The sequence below is a fragment of the Diabrotica undecimpunctata genome, chromosome 5 (genome assembly GCF_040954645.1).
Source record: "Diabrotica undecimpunctata isolate CICGRU chromosome 5, icDiaUnde3, whole genome shotgun sequence".
Lineage (NCBI taxonomy): Eukaryota > Metazoa > Arthropoda > Insecta > Coleoptera > Chrysomelidae > Diabrotica > Diabrotica undecimpunctata.
Window position 1 is genome coordinate 76209299 of NC_092807.1, and position 21091 is coordinate 76230389.

Below are 21091 nucleotides of genomic sequence, written 5' to 3' on the forward strand. Positions count from 1 at the left end.
AACGGAACATACAATTTAATATATATCTGTTTGAACTGCATTTGAAATAGTGGACCAATATAAAACTTGGACAAAAATAAATCCATACCCGGTGATAGACATTGTATAAAATATCGTTCAACTATCAGTCTCCTTTAAAGGAAAGAGGAGATTGCCTAATAGTCGGAGAGATAGAGCCGAAATTTTGAACTGATCAGTAATATGACATTTCTCTATGTATTGGAATATATTCATTGTAACTGGGTTAAGACTTTGCGGACGCCCCTCGTGGTACAGGGGGTGGCTATACAGGGATGAAGTTGTAATTTTTTTCGGAAAAATTAACGATCGATAATATGGCTAAAAATTTGCCCAGACTAAGATCTTGGTATAACTAGACGAAATCCCAAAGGGCTGACGAGAGAGTGGATACATAAGGGGTGGCGGACAGGGGTGAAGTTGCAATTTTTTGGGGAAAAATTAACGATAAGTAATATGTCCGCCATATTTAGCCCCTAAAAACTATAAATCCAAAAATCACTTTCAATAATATCACATTCATTATCTGCTTCATTTTCAATCACTACTTCTCGAACTGATTCTGGCATCTGAGGTCCACTAAACCATTTGAATTTATATGTTTCATCTTCAAACTCCCTACCATGTTCTTCAACAATCAATTCTGTTGGTACTTTTTTATGAGCATTTGTCCAAATATTTGAAATATAATGAGCTCGCAGTAGATGTTGGTGTAATTCATCTTGACATGGTGGTAAGCTTGAAGCATCGAAATTTTTTAGTTTTTTTTTTAAGGTTCGTTCACATCATGCAACTTATACTGCCGGTTAAATAGTGAAAATCTGACATCGTTTACTTTTCTTTTTGGAATTGTTTTCGTCAGTTATGTTCCATATAAGTGACATACGAAAGCTTCTAAGGTTTCAAAAACTTCATTTCAATCGAAGTCAGTTTCACCAAGTTGAATAAAAGCATCTTGATACTTATTACATTTAGCGCATGCGTCTAGAATTACGGATCTAAATGAACGCGCATCATTATTATTTTAATATTTTAAAATAATAATGATGCAAAATTAATGTCCAAACAGAATTTGTAAAATTATAATTAACTAATGAAAAAAAATTCAATCAATTTGAAAGTTAAAAAAAAAATATTGAAAATATCTACAAAGTAAATTTCAAAACTTAAAAAATTGATAATTCCACTATTAAATTGATTTTTATTAATAATTATTTGTAAAATGTTAAAGGAATTCACAAATTGAATTTTATCTATTGATAAATAGAAATAATATATTTTGTATTTGATTATTAATGTAATAATAAATCAAATTTTTCTTATATCTGAACAATCATTATTTATGCAATATAAATTTAAAAACCTTTTTATTGTAATAGAAAATAAGTAAAATTACTATTTGTTATACCAAAAATATTTAATAATTAACATTATAAAATTACTTTAATTTAATAAAATATCAAATATCAAACATTTATTCAATTAAAAATTAATTCGTAAAATATTTATATTTAAGAAAAAAATATGATTTGTAGAGTAAATATGACTTTAGTTTGGAAAAAAAACATTATCATAATATCATTTTAATACTACAAAATATTCTATAAAAGATTCAGACGATGACGTAGAGTTTTATCAAATGTTTTAGAAAAGTTTTTCTAAATTTTTTTTCTTATCGGAAAAATCGTTTGAAAATTTTTGGAAAAAAAATCATGGTATAACTTACAGAAAATTGAAAGGATTCTACAAATTAGATTTTACCTCAAAAAATTACGAAAATTTTCATTTACGGAAATTTTTTTGGAAAATTTTGAGGAAAACTCTACTTGACGCTTCTCAGAATAGTAACAGAAGTGAGCATACAAATTTTCAAATTAATCGGTATAAAAATATCATAATAAAATCAGTTTGAAAATTGTTACCGAGACCTAAAATGCGCAGGCAAGTGGTACATTTGACCCCGTTTTGTGGCTCTCTGTACCAACCCAGCTGTCCGCCCTTTTGGATTTAAAGTTTTTAGGGGCTAAGTAATGAGCCATGAAAATGGCGGACATATTACTTATCGTTAATTTTTCCCCAAAAAATTGCAATTTCACCCCTGTCCGCCACACCTTATGTATCTACTCTCGCGTCCGCCCTTTGGGATTTCGTCTAGTTATACCAAGATCTTACTCTGGGCAAATTTTCAGCCATATTATCGATCGTTAATTTTTCCGAAAAAAATGACAACTTTATCCCTGTATAGCCACCCCCTGTACCACGAGGGGCGCCCGCCTGTAAGGCAAAGTCTTAACCCAGTTACAATGAATATATTCCAATAGAGAAATGTCATATTACTGATCAGTTCAAAATTTCGGCTCTATCTCTTGGACTATAAGGAAGCGATAAGTGGTTTGACAGCATAATAACTGCTTGTTTAGTCTAGTTTTTTCAGTGATTCTAGGCAACCTATTTGGGTGGAGTTTTGACTTGTTCTTGAATGAGTTCCGAATCCAGCAGCCCGCTGAAGTATTGAATTTTTATAATATAATTATTTGACAACCTTTTGTTGGCCAACCACCTAGAGCGGAGTTGAGCCGAAATACATTGATTTCCTATGTTCCGTTTTAAATTCGTTCAATCTGTATATATATATATATATATATATATATATATATATATATATATATATATATATATATATACAGCATACTCCCTCTATAACGAACACGGTTATTACGAGGATTCTCTTATAACGAGGTACATTAGATATCCCGTGAAATTTCTATTGAACTATAACCCTCTATAGCGAGGTAAATTTGGTTATAACGAGATAAAATAAGATTGAAAAACGTGTTTTTTTACGTTTTGGCCCGGCAGTAACTATAAATAAATACCCTTTTTAACTGCACCGCCCGCAATAAAATTCTTACAATTTATGATTCTTAGTTGGAAATTTACAATTTATGATTCACAAGTGTCATTGTAGGAGGTTGACCATTCACACCTAATAAGGTCCTAATAGACAAGATGTGGAAAGTGTTTTAAAGGTTGTCAGACACTTTATCCAAAGAAAAAATGCAAATGAAGAAGCATAAAACTGTTTCACATATTTAGAAAATATGATAGATAGAATACTGGACAATTTAAAGCCGTCAAAAATGACAAACTTCTTCCAATTGCAGACGAAATAGTTTATGTTATTCTTGAAAATACGCTTTATACAGACTTACAGAATACAGATTTTTTGTTTTAACGTATATCATTGACAATAAAAGTAAACAACTCTTTTTTGTTTTAATGTAGTTCATTGACAATAAAATGAAACAACTTTTTTTCAAAAACGCCATTTAAACAATATTTATTAGCATCTTATATTGCTCCGAATGGCTTCACTATAGAACGTTAATGTTTTAGAAAACTACGTATTCATATGTATGCACAGTATTATTGTTGTTGGATATAACGAGATCCGATTATAACGAGGTAATTAGTCTGCCATTTCAGTTCTGGTTATAGAGGGAGTCTACTATATATATACATATATATATATATATATATATATATATATATATATATATATATATATATATATATATATATATATATATAATCCCGCTATCATTTTGAGCTCTTTTCATGTTGCAGTAATTTAGCATCACCAAGAAATGCTATCATTTTCTATTTCTAAGTCGTGTATGTTCGTTTAGTGCACCTTTGTTGGCTTGGCACCGTTGTCGGTTTTTCAATAATCCGATTTTTTTATATATTAAATTTTTTACATCAAACCATCATTTTAACCTCGGGAGGTAAAATTACTGTATTTTGTATCATTTTAAAGCCAATAGATGTTGCCAGTGTTAATACTTAAAATAATATTTGAAAACATAAAAATATTGATCGGTTTTTTTCAACTTCAAATAAAGACATTGAAACTACCTGCCGGCCGGCAACAGGTTTTTTATATCAACGTTGAGTTGTTATATTTATTCAATTTAGATATTTTTTCCCAGAGAGTAATGTAGGGGAATATTTTACATATTTCACTTTCCAAGCTGTTTAATCGAAGCTATCAGTGAATAGTGTAAGATAAATATTGGGTTTTTATGGGATTATGTCAAAAATATTGGTAGTGATTGTGATGAGAATCACGTTTTTAATTATTTATTGTTTGACATTTTGCTTTCCATTCAGGAAATCGTTCCTAAAAAACGTTTTTTGTACAAAATGTGTATACACATTTTTACATAATTTGTACAATAAACAAGGTTAAATATTGGAAATCGTATCGTTAAATATTAGTTAATTAAAAATGTAATTTTCATCTCAATATCGACCAATAATTGTGGCTTAATCACATAAAAAAATAATATTTGACTTTGACCATGCCATAAGAAAGTAGTTCACGGAACCTCGCTAAATAGTTTTAAAAAATCTTATACAGAAATTTAAATTCTAAATAGTATGAGGGGTAGCCGACGAAAAATTCGTAAAGACTTACAGTTGATTTTGCTTTGTTTTTAACAATCTTAAAAGACAAAAAAAATAATTTTTTGCTTATAAAACGTTTTGTATCCATTCTAAAGAAAAATAATTCAAATAAAAGTTGTAGACCATAAAAAGTTTTTTATGTAGAGAAACACCAAATTTAAATACATAAATAATTGAGATAATTCCAAAGAACCGTAAACTCTAAGATATTATAAAATCATGAATGTGTTGCTTGTGTGAGTCCATTTCAAAAGGTAAAAGAAATAATAAATTAGACTTACTCACAATCAATTTAATTTAACTAATCAGACGACCGGTTTCGCTTTCTACAATATGCAAAGCATCTTCAGGTCACGATACAAAGTTAAATAAATGCTGAAAATAATAAACCCATATTAGGGTGTTGTCTAATAAAGATAAAACAAAGATAGGTGATATAAATTATATAAATTACAGTAATTATGCCAATATTACATGTCTGTGGTTTTTCAAAATGAATAAAATGTTTAAACAGACAAGGTAAGACCCACAAATTGGTAAATCAGTCTATTAAACTGTAATGAATTAATAAATAAACAAATAAATAAAACAATACTTACATGCCGGTACTCTATTAATTGATGGTTGAAAGAACATGGTTCAAACTATCTTGTATTGTTGATTGGAGAACCCAAGTCAACTATTGTAATTGTTTAACAGTAAACGGGGAAGTTCTTGAGGAGACAGATTTTATCCAATGAAGTAGAGATAGGTAAATGTAATTGTTTGTTTGATGAAAGTAATGTTCTATACCATTAAGTTCTTTAAAGTTATTTATATTTATTCTGGAGATATATTTATGAAATGTGTGTTATTTATTGAGATTTTTATTTTTGTTTTGGAAGGTGACAGCTGTGAGACAATGAATAAGAATAGATGTACAAATTGTGTGGGTGTGCAATTATATCAGCTTGTAATTATCAAATTTCTTTGATAAAGTTATGTTGCAATATATGGCAAATGGTTGTAAAGTCCAATATATAAAGTTAAACATTAAAATTGAGACACTTTAAGACACACAGAAAACACACAGAAACGGGGGGACGAAACAGACATTAAATTTAAAAAGGGGGAGAATTTTAAAAGAACTACATCTCTTACTTGGAGACAATGAGTTTTTTATGTTATATATCAGATTTTAGAGGTAAACTTGACAAATGTAGGTTAAAGTGTGACAGTTCTTCTTCTATTTTAAATGCTGTAAGTTAGGTTATCTAGTTTTATGAAATAAGCTGATATTAATAAATGTCTAAAAATTTTTTTTTAATTTTTTTTTTTTTTTTTTTTTAATTTTAGAAAATTTTTAGACATGTATTAATATCAGCTTATTTCATAAAACTAGATAACTTAACTTACAGCATTTAAAATAGAAGAAGAACTGTCATACTTTAACCTACATTTGTCAAGTTTACCTCTAAAATCTGATATATAACATAAAAAACTCATTGTCTCCAAGTAAGAGATGTAGTTCTTTTAAAATCCTCCTCCTTTTTAAATTTAATGTCTGTTTCGTCCCTCCGTTTTTTAAGTCTTTTCTGTGTGTCTTAAAGTGTCTCAATTTTAATTTTTAACTTTATATATTGGACTTTACAACCATTTGCCATATATTGCAACATAACTTTATCAAAGAAATTTGATAATTACAAGCTGATATAATTGCACACCCACACAATTTGTACATCTATTCTTATTCATTGTCTCACAACTGTCACCTTCCAAAACAAAAATAAAAATCTCAATAAATAACACACATTTCATAAATATATGTCCAGAATAAATAAGAACTTAATGGTATAGAACATTACTTTTATCAAACAAACAATTACATTTACCTATCTCTACTTCATTGGATAAAATCTGTCTCCTCAAGAACTTCTTCGTTTACTGTTAAACAATTACAATAGTTGACTTGAGTTCTCCAATCAACAATACAAGATAGTTTGAACCATGTTCTTTCAACCATCAATTAATAGAGTACCGGCATGTAAGTAATGTTTTATTTATTTGTTTATTTATTAATTCATTACAGTTTAATAGACTAATTTACCAATTTGTGGGTCTTACCTTGTCTGCTTAAACATTTTATTCATTTTGAAAAACCACAGACATGTAATATTGGCATAATTACTGGAATTTATATAATTTATATCACCTATCTTTGTTTTATCTTTATTAGACAACACCCTAATATGGGTTTATTATTTTCAGCATTTATTTAACTTTGTATCGTGACCTGAAGATGCTTTGCATATTGTAGAAAGCGAAACCGGTCGTCTGATTAGTTAAATTAAATTGATTGTGAGTAAGTCTAATTTATTATTTCTTTTACCTTTTCTAAGATATTATGTTTGTAGTAATTTAGAAATGTTAATAACTTTGTTTTTTGCCTAACGACAGGTAATATAGCTACTTGAAATTATGGCAATTGATGAGTTATTAAAGTGTGCTAAATATCAAGCAGATCAAAAAATATTTTACAATTTATTCAATTTGTTTATCACAGAAAGCGATTATTTAAACAACTGTACTTGTCCAAACAGTATGACTCTACAAGTATTTTGTAACTTGCAATCGATTCTTTGCGCTTTCAGTTTTAGGGTATATTAAAAAAACTTTAACATATTAAATTTTTTATTAAAAACCAGTTTTAATAGGGGGCTTTTTAGTTTTTAGACTTTTAGACCACTTCACGTTTTTTTAGTTTCTTTGACAAGTGAGGATTGTCTATTCGGTTATTTCTTAATATGGGCTATGAGCAATTGTCTAGTCAAGTCAACACTATTATAGAAGTTACCCATACTTTTCCAGTAGTCATTCAGACGGTTCATCTTAATTGTCCCAATATGGAACATAAGCCCGAGAAAAGTCTTAAATTCTGTTTGTGTTGTCTCTTTCCAAAACGCAATCCTCGATTATTCTGAACCACTTTGTGCAAATATTTCGTCAGAGTCAATCAGAGTCACTTCCACCATTCATTTAATCTACATCGCCCTCGCCAGGTGCTTCTAACAATGATTGTAATTCAGCAGTGGTCAATCTACGTTTATGTTCACATCTAGCTTTTTTAGATGTCGAAGGCATATTATTTACATCCATTTTTTTATAAATACTATAACTCACTTTTACGGAGGTAATTAACAATAAAAACGTTCTACTAGAAACTATCAACTTACGACTTCCAATACTATAAGGCCACTTGAGGCACAATACGTTTTTACTTAATAATAGTTCCTGTATAAGTAAAATTGTTTTTAAATGTGCTTCATTGAAGCACACTAGACATATTGCAGTTTTGCCATCAGATTATTCAGAGTATGTTTTAATTAACTTTTCTATCGGCCTTTCTACTAGTCATGCTTCTTCTTAAAATTGTGTAACATCTTGTACACTTTCTTCTCTTTGTATTATCTACATCGCTTTGCCTGAGATGGTATTTTTGGGTGTAACTGGTCGTTGGGGTTACAACATTTCTTTATTTGCAAATGCCTTCGCGAACTCCAGTCTGAACTCAATGATAGGTTGTCGCTTTTTTTACGTTTTCTATTATTTAGCAACTAAACATTGACTACTGCGGTATTAAATATTAACTCCACTGCCACTTTCCGGTACCACTTCAGAATTTTGCGTATTGGGCTTTGGTAAGAAGCCACTTGATCACTAAAATCAACACTCTTTTTCACCAAGTTATAATCGAGAATAGTTTGTGGTTTTAGTACTTGTGTATAATCTTTTCTTTTCATTTGATTAAACCAAGATACAACTATTATGTTTAAATATTGTAAGGATTAAAACTGGTCTTTTGTCGACCCATTTTATCACTTGTAAAATCAATAATGGGGTTAAGTTTCATCGTGAGTAACTGGTTGCAACTTTTTTAATCGAGATTTTGGTTTTACATGTTTTTATGGTAAAACATCTGCACATGAATAATTCGTTTCTTGAACAATGATTTCAATTCATCGACTAATATTCTAAAATAAGGTGTTATTACGTCGTCCGGAATATTATAAACTGGTTCTCTTTCACAAAGCATTGGAAATATGGTGTACATTCTATATTTAGAAAAATCTTTTACTGCAGCTCTTGTTCGACCTAAACTAAATTAATACACAAAACAAATTAATCTATTTTTTTTTTATAGAAATGCAGATTCCTGTTGGATTTTTATCACTGCGGCATGAGTCACTGGTGTCTCGTATATCCTGACCTCTTATCGCATTACAAACATAATTCTCAATTAGCAGTGCGGTACAAGATACATTTAGGTCGTATAATCTTAAAGCCGTAATAAGAGCATAAGACTGTATGTTATAAATAAATATATCCCTATAAGAATTATCTTAAAAGATGAAAAAAATACAATAAAAAAGTGCAATATTAAGTGTTATTTACAAAATGGTAAGTCATTCACGGGCGTACAGTTAAAAACAAAAGTTTTCAGTGTTCTATTACTTGATTATTATTATCTGGTATTCTGAAAATGTTGACATTTTTTCCTGGTCTGATCTTCCTCAACTAACGTCATCTTTCTTAATTGGTGGGTTGAGTTGTTCAGGTCTCTTTAAGTGTTTTTGTTGCTATCCATACTGAATAATCTTCTTTAGACAATGTACTAATGTAGTGTTTAAATGTGGCATTGCGTGCATCATGTAGCGCTGATCTTAATTGTCTGATTAGTCGATTATATTTGTGTTCGTCCACATTTTAAAACATTATACCAGGCACGGGATTGATTGGCGGTCAGACTAGTTGGACGCGTGTAGTGTCGCTCCGAAATTAAATTCCAATTTTGGGTGGTTTCGAGTGTAATCTGAATGCAAATTAGTGTAAAGTGTATTTAAAAAGTACCTTTATGTAAGTAAATAATCAGTTATCTGATTTTGAACTGTATTAAATTAATAGTTAGTTTTAATTGCCCTACGGATAAAAGTGAAACTTCTGAGTGGTCGAAACGAGTTGAGCTTTTTGCGCTGGACGGGTGATTAAGAGCGATAAACAATAATAATTATCAATAAAAACAATAGGTCTGTTATTCAGGTTTCGGTAAAACTATACAGAATTATAAAGGCTGAATTTATTTGCTGTTTTGATATTGATTGTATTTTTGTATTTGTATTGATTGTAAGTGGTAGAAGTCGAAACTGATTAGGATCGAGAATAATAGCTAAGATTTAACTGTAGAGGTAGGCGCGGCGCTTGTCGAGATTTGTAACCGTTACTTATAATATTTATATTTATAAATACTTTAATTATTTGAATAAGAAGAAAAATGGCGGATGGTAAGGTTGATGAAGATGGTAAAAGAAAAAGCAAAGAGGAGATAGATATATTTAGCAGGAGCAGAAAAGTGAGCCGAACGCCAGACAGGTCGAAACCAACAACGAATGAAACCAGCAGCGAGAACGAAATGATGGAACTAATGAGACAAATAGCAAGCGATAATAAAAAGAAAAACAATGACCTGGAAGAGATAAAAAATACAATGGGTAATATGATTGAGGAACTAAAAGAAATTAGGAAGGAAAATAGTGAATACAAATTGCAAATGAAAGAAATAATAAGAGAAAATGAAAATCTAAAGAAAGAAATGACAACGATGAAACAAAAAATTGATAAAATAGAAATAGCATTGGAAGCATGTCAGAAAGAAAAGAAGAAAAATAACCTAATTATGAGAGGCTTACCAATAGACACAATAGAAGCAGAGCAACTGGAGAACTTCATAGAAACAAAAATGGGAGTAAAATCAGAAATAAATAGGGTACAAAAGATAAATGAAACAATGTGTGTTATCGAATGTAAAAAATTCGAAGATAAAATGAAAATACTGAAAGCCAAGGGTAAACTAATAAACTATAAGCAACATAGAGTATATATAGAATGTGATCTAACATTAAAAGAGATAGAGATGCAAAGAAATCTTAGGAAGATAGCAGCAGATGAAAAGACTAATGGGAAAAGGACAAAAATTGGATATGGTTTCATAGTTATTGAAGGCATTAAGTGGAAATGGAATCAAAAAACAAGCCAGATAGAAAAAATAACATACAGTACAGAACCAACTAGTTCAAAAAACTAGCTGAAGAAAACACAATAACGGACCGAGAAACAAAACAGGCACAGAATAGGGACATGAGCAGATCTAAAGATAATAACACAAACTGGAGTAAAAACAAATTGAAGTACAACTTAAACACAGAAAAGAACAAAACAATTTGGAAAATGGCATCATGGAATGTGAGAGGTATAAATGGGAATGAAATAGAACTGGGGGAAGAAATTAGAGATAAGAACATTGAAATAGTAGCTATAACAGAGACAAAGAAAAAAGGAAAAGGATCAATAATATTAGAAAACGGAATGTTACTAATATACAGTGGAGTGGAAGAAACGAAGAGAGCTCAGGCAGGAGTAGCGTGCATGATAAAGAAGGAGAGTATCAACAAAATAAAAAATAGGATATATTACAACGAACGTATACTAAGAGTAGACATAGATATGGATACAGAGGAAACCAATACAAACCTAATCATATGTTATGGACCAGATGAAGACGCAACAAAAAACGAAAAGAATGAATTCTGGGACAAATTACAAGAAGTGATAAATGATTGTACAGACTAAATTGTGATCACAGGAGACATGAACAGTAGAGTGGGGAAAGAAACAAAAAAATGGAACAATGTCATCGGACCTTATGGGGAGGACAAACTAAACAAAAATGGAAACTTACTACTCGAATTCTGTCTAGACAATAACCTGGTGATTATGAACACACACTTCCAACATAAAAGGATACACAAGATCACAAGAGAAGTCAAATCAAGAGACGAACAATCAATTATAGACTATACTATAGTGCAAAAAACAGAGAAGAACTGGATAAGAGACGTAAGGGTAAAAAGGAGTTATGAAATTGGTAGTGACCACTATCTACTAGAAACCACATTCAAAAGCAAAAGAAAAGAAATAAAAAGAAATGAGAACATAAACAGAAAACACAAAGAAATAATAAAAATTTATAAACTAAGGGAAGAAACAACGAGAATAAGATACTCAGAAGGACTAGAGAAAGAGATGGATAATGAACATGAAATAACAGAAACAATAGAAGAAGAATGGGGAAAATTTAAAAATGCGATGATAAACACAGCTAAATCAATATGTGGAACCACAAGAAATAACAATAGAGGGAATCGAACATCTTGGTGGAACGATGAAGTGAAAAGAGAAATAAAAGAAAAGAAGAAATTATGGAAAGGATACATCCAAGACAAAACACAACAAAAATATGAAAATTACAAGAGACAAAGAACAAAAGTTAAAGAGATAGTTAAGAAAGAGAAAAAGAAAAGTTGGGAAAAATTCGGGGAAAAAATGGAAGAAAACAGCACAGAAAACGTAAAATTATTTTACAGAACACTGAAAAACCTAAGAAGCAACAAAGAAACGAAACTGAAACAAATAATGAACAAGGAAGGAACAATAATAAACGACGATAAGACAATAATGGAAAGATGGAGGGAACATTTTCAGCTGATACTGAATGGAAATCAAGCGAATACAATGGAGAAGGAAAGCCACAACAGGAGAGTATCCATGAGAAACACGGAAAATCCAGAAACTATAGAAAAAGAAGAACTGGAAGAAGCAATAAGAAAGATAAAGATTGGAAAAGCAGCAGGAAGCGATGAAGTAGCACCAGAAATGATGTAAATGTAAAAGCAAAAGAAAATTTGTTATACATATATAACCTAATATGGAAGAGAAAAGTAATACCCAGAGAATGGACAAATGCAGTAATTATACCTATATACAAGAAAGGAAACACAAGAGACTGTAGGAACTATAGAGGTATATCACTACTATGTGTAGCAGCAAAAGTATACGAAACCATAATAGAAAGGAAAATTAGAAAAGAAATAGAACATAAATTAGAGGATGTACAAAGTGGATTCAGGAAAGGACACAACACACAAGACCATATATTCACCATGCAACAAGTAATAGAAAAAGCCTTAAAGAAAAATAAAGAAATACATCTGAGCTTTATAGACATGGAAAAAGCATTCGACTCAGTCAAAAGAAAAGATATATGGGAAAGCCTAAAGAAGAAACAAGTAAGTGAAGAACTGATATAAGCAACAAAGAGTATATACATGAAAACAACAAATGCAGTAAGAATGTTAAATATACAGTCAGAACCATTTGAAACAACCCAAGGAGTTAGACAAGGGGGAAGTCTCAGCCCAGTACTATTCATAAATGTAATAGATGAGATAGTGAAAGAATGTAAGAAAACATTCAAGAAATACTGCATCGGTTGGAACAGAATGCAAATCATAAATGCTGAGATGTGTATATTTGCAGACGACATAGTATTAATTGCGGAAACTGCAGAAAAACTGAAATACAACTTAGAGAAATGGAACCTAGAAGCAAGCAAATACAACTTAAACGTAAACAAAGAGAAGACTCAAATAATGAAAATATCAAGGAAACAAAGGACGGAAGATCAAATAGAAGTAATGATAGACCAACAAAAAATAATACAGACAAATTCATACAAATACTTAGGAACAGTAATCAACAACAAAGGAGACATCGAGGATGATCTTAACAACAGAATGGAAAACACAGGAAAACTATTCCAAGCACTAAATAGAGGATTCCTTAATAACAAAGAAATATCAACAAAGACCAAGATGACAATATACAAAACAATATATAGACCTACAGTGACATATGGAGCAGAAAATTGGATATTAAACAAAAGACATCAGAGCAGAATTCAGGCAGCAGAGATGAAATACCTCAGAAGAACGATAGGAGTAAAAAGAACTGATAAAATCAGAAATGAAGAAATAAGAGAAAGACTCAAAATCAAACCGATACTCGAGTCAATCAAAGAGAAAAAATTGGCATGGTTCGGACATCTAACCCGGATGGACAATAATAGACAAGTTAAAAGAGTGTGGGACGCCAAACCAATAGGGAAGAACAGAAGAGGAAGACCCATTAAAGAATGGAACAGTGACATCTCGCAGATACTGCAGAGTAAGGGTAAGACTTGGCAGGAAGCAACACAGATGGCATCCAATACGAAGGAATGGAGAAAGTTCGTTAAGAGCTAGGACACCTCAGAAGACTGTCAAATATTGTAATGTAATGAATTGTATTTTAAACGGCCCAATACCGAAAGGTACAAATGGGTCTACTGATTAGGTAAAAGTAAGTAAAATACCAGGCACGTCTGAATGTTAATATCAAGTGGAAACTTAAAATTTGTATTATATACGTCTGAGTCATTGATAATTTTACAGACTCCTGGTAGAGTACTTTTTTATTATCGTTCTGAAGCTATTTTCTTGTGTCATTTTAAAGTAATTACTATTTAAATGGGAATGAGCCACAATTAAAGGTTAAAGTACGTTAAAGAAGTGGAAATTGAAACGTCAATAAACGTACTTTAACCTTTAATTGTGGCTTATTCCCATTTAAATAGTAATTACTTTTTTATTGAATGATTTTATTACAGATACATATATTTTTACAGTCTCACGGAAATACGAGGCTACTATACAGTCAATATGATGGAACAGTGTCTGTATGGTCCGGTCTGTATTAATAATAACCGGTAAATATTAATAATAACCTTAGCAGTTGGTCAATGTGATTAATAATGCTTTTATAATTAGATTAACCAGTTATTATTAAAACTATCCTAACAGCTCTGGTAAATGTAATAAAAACGCATTTTGGGCTTCGCTACTGTTTATTTATGAAACTTGGTAATAAAGTTAAACACTTAGACAGAACTTATTAATTAAAAAACCTAACTAGACATGTAATAAGTAAAAACAGACTCGAATTTGGTAATAAAATTAAACACCTAAACATAATTTATCAATCAAAAAAACCTAACTAGACTTATTTGGTAACAAACAAGTAAAAATAGATTTGTATTTGGTAATAAAGTTAAAACACAAACATTTATCAATAAAAAAAACCTAACTAGACATGTAATAAGTAAAAAACAGTTAAAACACTTAAGGGGAAGGCGCAAAATGTCTCCTGTCAAAATTTTTAATGTGTTTTAAATGTATTCATTCTTTTGGAATCCTGAGAAAACGAATAAGAATTTTTTTAAATTTTAAACGCAGAATGAAAGATTACGTTATTACCGAGGACCTCAAGACCATCAGAATAAATTAAGTTTCTTTTGAATGAAATATTTGCAATTAAAAATAAGTGTAACTTATTAAAATAGACATTATAGAAGTTTTCAGGGACTGTCGGTCCTCGGTAATTATGTAGTCTTTCATTTTGCCTTCAAATTTTTCAAAAATATTTATTAGTTTTCGTAAGATTCGAAAAAAATAAATACATTTAAAGCACATTGAACATTTTGTCAGGCGACGTTTAATTACATGTAAAGTGTTTAAGACAAAAAAAATACAATAAATGAATGAAAGAAACGAACATTAATAATACAATAAGAAAAAAATACAATAAACCCCTTAAACCTAGTGCTGATGAGCAAGCAATGTCTTAAGTTCACAGCTTTTTACATTAAATATATCCACATGAGTCAGTCTATTAAATACTTTATTACAAATTTTTAACATATTGTTGATTGGTAATATGTTTCTATAGTAATTTGTAAAGAATAGATCTAGGTTAGTTATCCTTAACCTACTCTTGGGTACTCTAAAGTAAATAAACTCAATTAAACCACAGTTTGTGTACTTAATACTGTTAACCATCAAGTATATGAACATAATGGCCTAACTGTTTCTTCTAGTGGCAAGTGAATGCAACTGAAATAAGTTTAACATTACCCTGTATGAGACCACAGGATATTTCTTATTTTTCCTTACATATAGAAATCATAAAAATCGTTTCTGCACTTTTTCAATCATTTCTGAGTTTGAAAATGCAGTAGGAGACCAGATGATTGAAGCATATTCCATATGTGGTCTCACCAGGGCATTATAGAGTTTTATAATTGTGAATATTCTGAAATTTTTGCTATTTCTACTAACAAAACCCAAAGCATGATAAGCTCTGTTAGTTATTTCATAAAAGTGTATATTGAACTTCATGTTGATTTGGAATTTAACTCCAAGATCCTTCATAACACTCTCTCACTCACTCGATCATCATTAATATAATAATCTTCAATAACACTATTGAGTTTTCGCGTATATGAAATACTGCACACTTTTTAACATTAAGAGTCATTTTTGAATAGTTAAACCATTGAATAACTGAGCTAAGATCATCTTGCAATTTGACTGCATCTTTCTTATTAGAGATTGTTTTAAAAAGTTTAAAATCATCGGCATACATTAAGCTGTTACAAGATTTAATACAGTCTGGCAAGTCGTTAATAAATAAAATAAAGAGCAATGGTCCTAGTTTGCTCCCCTGTAGGACTCCTGAGGATGACACATTGTGAGAAAAGCAATTACCTACTTTTACTGTATTCTTTCTATCTGACAAATAAGATTTTATTAAATTAAAAGATTTTCTTGAGAAACCAAACTGTACCAGTTTGGTTAAAAGAATACAGTGATTTTTACCTTATCAAATGCTTATTTGCAATCAGCTTAAAGAACGTCCAACTGTTCCCCTACCTCAATAGCCTTAGCAATATGTTCAGAGAGAACACAGAGATTACTTACTGTTGATTTGTCTCTCTTACAAAACCATGCTGGAATTTGCTGATTTTACTCTTAACATGCTCATATATATCATCATAAAGAATACTTTCAAAAATCTTAGCAAATACTATTTAAAAGGCTGATAGGCCTGTAGTTTTGAATGTCATTTTTTTATTTTTTTTATGTATTGGAGAAATTGTTGCCACTTTTAAAATATCTGGAAAATATTCCTGTTCAATCGATATATTAAACAAAAACGCCAGAGTTCAGCCAGTCCCTTATAGATATAGGATGGTATTTCATCAGGGCCTGTAGACTTTTTGGGTTTAAGTTGTTTAATACTATGTATTTACAACATCTAATTCTGTGATATATTTAATGGTAAAAGAACCCCACTCAGTACTTTGAGAATGACAATGTGTGCAGTGAGATGTATCATACACTGATTCAAAATATGTAGCAAAGGCACTCGCAATATCAAAAGGTGTATTAAACTTGGAATTGTTTAATGTCATTTTTATGGGAATTCCACTATTCTTATATTTTGACTTAAAGAAAGTCCAGAATTTGTTTGGGTCAGCAAGTAGATGGTTTTCAAGTGAACATTTGTATAAGTTATGATCATATTTGGTTTGGTTTTTAATATCAGTTCTTAAAAGCTGAAATTCAACACTCTTTGGGCTCCCTGAGGCTATATTTAAACACAAACGATGCAGACTATTTTTCTTTGTAATTTTATGGATCAAATATTGAAAGAATCAGTTTGGAAACCTGGAAGTACAGTTGATGGCCCTTTTTTTGGCTTTAGGAATAGAACAATTTAAAAAGGTGTACATTTGACTATAAAAAACATTAAAAGCATTTTTAATACCTTTTTATAAGAATAATGAGGACCAGTTAAACTGAAAAATTAAATGATAAGATGCCAGTAGTTACCTTAAGCATAGTTGTATGTATATACCTTTTTGTTGATTGATAAATCAGCTATTTCACTTACTATGATACTGAAGATGAGAGTGGGGTGATACAAATCTTCAGCCACTAATGGACAGTCAGACCTTGCCACAGTACAAATATCTATATTAGTCAGAGCAAGATCTAAAAATCTATTCATACAATTAGGAATATTATCTATTTGTTGCAAGTTGTTAATATTAAGAAACAGCTGCATCATCACATTTTTATCACAATCCAAAAAGTTGTTATCATTAAAATGGGGTAAATTGAAATCTCCTAGTAACATCACATTTGAGTTTTTTGATAATAAAATATTCTCAAACAAATTAAAATAATGTTCATACATCACAACATCAGTTTTAGGTATAAAATACACGATGGAAACATAAAGGGTAAAGTTTTTTAAATTTATCTTAAGTATTACACAATCACTATCACAGGTAACATTAACAAGTTCATAAGGTAGTTTATTTTTGATTACTAAAAGTACTCCTCCACCTTGCAGCCTATGGTCTGACCTACCTTTTCCTAAACACTGTGTACCCATTGTCGAAAAGTTCAGAATCAAAAATACCTTCATTCAGCCATGTCTCAGTAAGGGCAGTTATGTCATAGTTTTCAGTTAGAGCTTCAGTATATATTGTATTGGTTTTGGTTCTTAAACCACGTACATTTTGATAGTATATTGACATCAGTTTCTTTGGTGTTTAATGTTTATATAACTTACTATTTGTATTGATTGAGAGGGTCCGTTTATTTTTCTGTCGACACCCTCCTCTTCATAAAAAACCGGGAAAGGACTGCACCACTAGGCCACACTTCTCTATTTCAAACCTTTCTGAAATTATCTTGGTTAACAGTGACCTTCATTGAGGAATAAGTGTCTGGGTGTTTCAACTCAACAGACTCGCAGGTCACTTCTGGAAACTTCTCTCTAAGGCTGTTTCTGAAGTCTTCGGGTTTAGTGTTAGGAGCCAATCTTTGTAACATGCAGAGATGCTGATTTAGGAACCATCTGAATATTCTCCCATGACGATTAGCCTTGGGGCCCACAGACACCCATTCACTCTCATTATTTTTCCCTTCCAAATTTTTATTATTATGCATGATATTTTGTTGCTTAGCCTGTAAAACTGCTGCATTGACTTCATAGACTGAAAACACAGGAAACTGCGCATTTGACGTCTTTTCTGCATTTTTTTGCTCATCTCTGTTTGCATTTGTGTTTGTTTTCATTGTTAAAATTTGGGGGTTATGGTTTGACTTTGACTCAATGACGTATAATATATAGACTCCGTGCACGCTTTAAAAAGTGTCCGCAACATGAAATACCTTTGTTATTGTTTATTGTTTTGATATGAAATTATGTGTTTACATATTTTTTGTGACAAGCAAATTTTATTTAAAATTTTTGAGTCATTTACCTACTATTTTAGTAAAATGCTATTTAGGTATCTTGTTTGTGGTCGCTGAAGTTCGAAGAGCGAAACGTTATCACTTTTCAAGTAAGTTATTTTTTATATGTATGTTTTATAAATATTAGGTTATGTTTGATAGCCAGTGGAGGCGTTTAGTTGTTATTTATTTAATAAATAAATAAATTATTATGCATTATACTGAATAATAACAATTTCCATTAAATTTTTTGTCTTTTTTTTATTAAAATCATTTAAATATAATTTTTCTTACTAATTTTTTTTTCATAGATTTCCTTTTGACGAAGAAAAACAGGAAATTTGGATATACATTTTACAATTAAATAAGAACAAGCTTTCCAGATGGTCACGTATTTGTTGTGATCATTTTGATCCAAATGATGTTATCATGAAATCTAGCTTTGTTCGTCTAAAAGAAAATGCAAAACCATTAGCTATACCAAGGTGGGTAATGTTTTTATTAAATTTTTACATTGGTATTTAATATTTATATAAATTTTCTGTTTATTGTTTCTTCTATATTGTTTTCTCTTTGCATACAGGTCTTCTAAAGACGTTAAAGAGTTGGTAGGAACTAAAGCTCTCCCTAGTCCATCAGACACCCACAATTTAAATTTCGAACTGCTAGCAGTGAACTAACTTTGTCTGCCTCAGAAACTGAGGAACTCTTAGGCAAGGAAAATATTGAAGGGCATGCTGCAGATAGAGAATTAATAGCTAAAAAAAAATAACAAGAGGCAATATTCATTTAATTTTTTATTTGCATTATTATATCCTTGAATAAGCAATTTTTCTTTCATTAAATCTTTTTATTTTTAGGAAGCATTATGTGGGGGATTTTTCCATGTCGGACTTAGACTGCCCAAGAAAAAGAAAAAGATACATGGAATCAGTAAACATGTATACAGCAAAAAAAAAAAGAAACAAATTGACACCCTAAGATAATCTACTAAAAGATGAAAACGACAAGCAACAACATTAAACGCATTGGTACAATCATTAAAAGAAAAACGGTTTGTTACAGAAAATGCTGAATCTGTGTTGTTGGTAAGTTTTCTTTCACATATTCCATAAAGAACAAAATTAAATTATTATTATATTCTTTTATTTTTGTATTTTTTATTGTTTTAGGCCTCTTTACCAGAATCAGCCAAAGCATTGTTTCAACGATTTTTAAAGGGTGCCAAATATTCTCCAGAATTAGGGTCATTTGCACTAGCTTTAAATTGTATTCAGCAAAAGCCTATGATTTTGTAAGAAGAGCTTTTAATAATTCATTACCACACCCATCAACCATAACAAAAGGGTACCAAACTGTTGATGGCGCACCCCGATTTTCCAAAGAAGCTTTAAATGCTTTGAAAAACAAAGTTGAAGAGGCAGGGAAGCAAAATAAAACACTTGTAACACTTGTGTGTAATTTAGTGCTGAACGAAATGTCTATTCGTAAGCTAGTAAAATGGGATGGGAAAAAATTTATTGGCTCTGTAGATTTTGGTACAGATATAGAATCTGATAATATACCAGAAGCATGAGAGGCACTGGTGTTTATGTTAGTAGCCTTAAATGACAATTTTAAAGTGCCAGTTGCATATTTTTTAATTGAGAGTTTTTGTGGATAAGAAAAAGCATCCTTAGTAAATCTTTGCTTAAATTTTATTTATGATTCAGGCAAAAGTCTATTCATTAACTTTTGATGGTGCTGCCAACAATTTAGCAATGGCCAATGCATTGATTTTATTTAACTCCTATTTGTACCTTCCTATAAAGAGGATGGTAAACGATTTTTCAAAATTATATTTAGGTTGCATTGCATCTGGTACTATTTCCAAATCTAGGTAATTTTTAATTATCTCTCCAGATTTGATCAAGGTATCCTTTTGCCCTGCTTCCTGACATCTTATCCACCTTCTGTATGCTCCTATCTTCACATCCTTCTCCATCCATATATGTAATGAAGAGAGATCAAAGCATGACCTCCATGAAGCAGTTAGGGTAGTCAACATTGCTCGTGTTATGATTAAGCATGCTTGTCTTTGAAGCTTATTCAGCTTCTATTAAGTGGTCTTTTGTTGTTATTTAAACTACCATATAAGTGCGCCATACGTAATCATAGATCTGACTAGTCATATATAGCCAGTACATCGGTTTGGGTTTCAAACCCCAAATTTTCCCACATACTCTGTGACATGTAGAAAGGGAAACCTTTGCTTTGTAGGTTATTCTTTGCAACTGGGCGTTACATGTAAGCTGCTTATCTAATATTACTCCTACATGTTTTACTAAGATTGATAGAGAATTTTTCCATGTCATACTACCTACTAAGGATATTTAATGTTCTTTGGAGTGTGCTGGAAAGAAAATTACCATATTTTCCTCTTACCATAATTACTAGATTACCCCTATAGGCATGTACTTCTTCCCCCGTGTGCGTCAAGAAGTGACATCAAGTGATCCACCAGGAGTGACCAGAGGAGGGGAGAAAACACTCCCCCCTGTGAACAC

General features: G+C 30.8%; 1 protein-coding gene and 1 long non-coding RNA gene across 2 annotated transcripts in view; one reads left to right on the forward strand and one right to left on the reverse strand.

Moving 5' to 3' along the window:
* Positions 1 to 21091, reverse strand: part of LOC140441396 (uncharacterized) — a 343618-nt gene that overhangs the window by 287157 nt on the left and 35370 nt on the right. The gene's annotated exons all lie outside the window — the stretch shown is intronic.
* On the forward strand, positions 14095 to 19693 carry LOC140440662 (uncharacterized). The gene is made up of 3 exons (XR_011950903.1): positions 14095 to 18655; positions 18857 to 19030; positions 19406 to 19693. It is a non-coding gene; the product is annotated as an uncharacterized lncRNA (long non-coding RNA).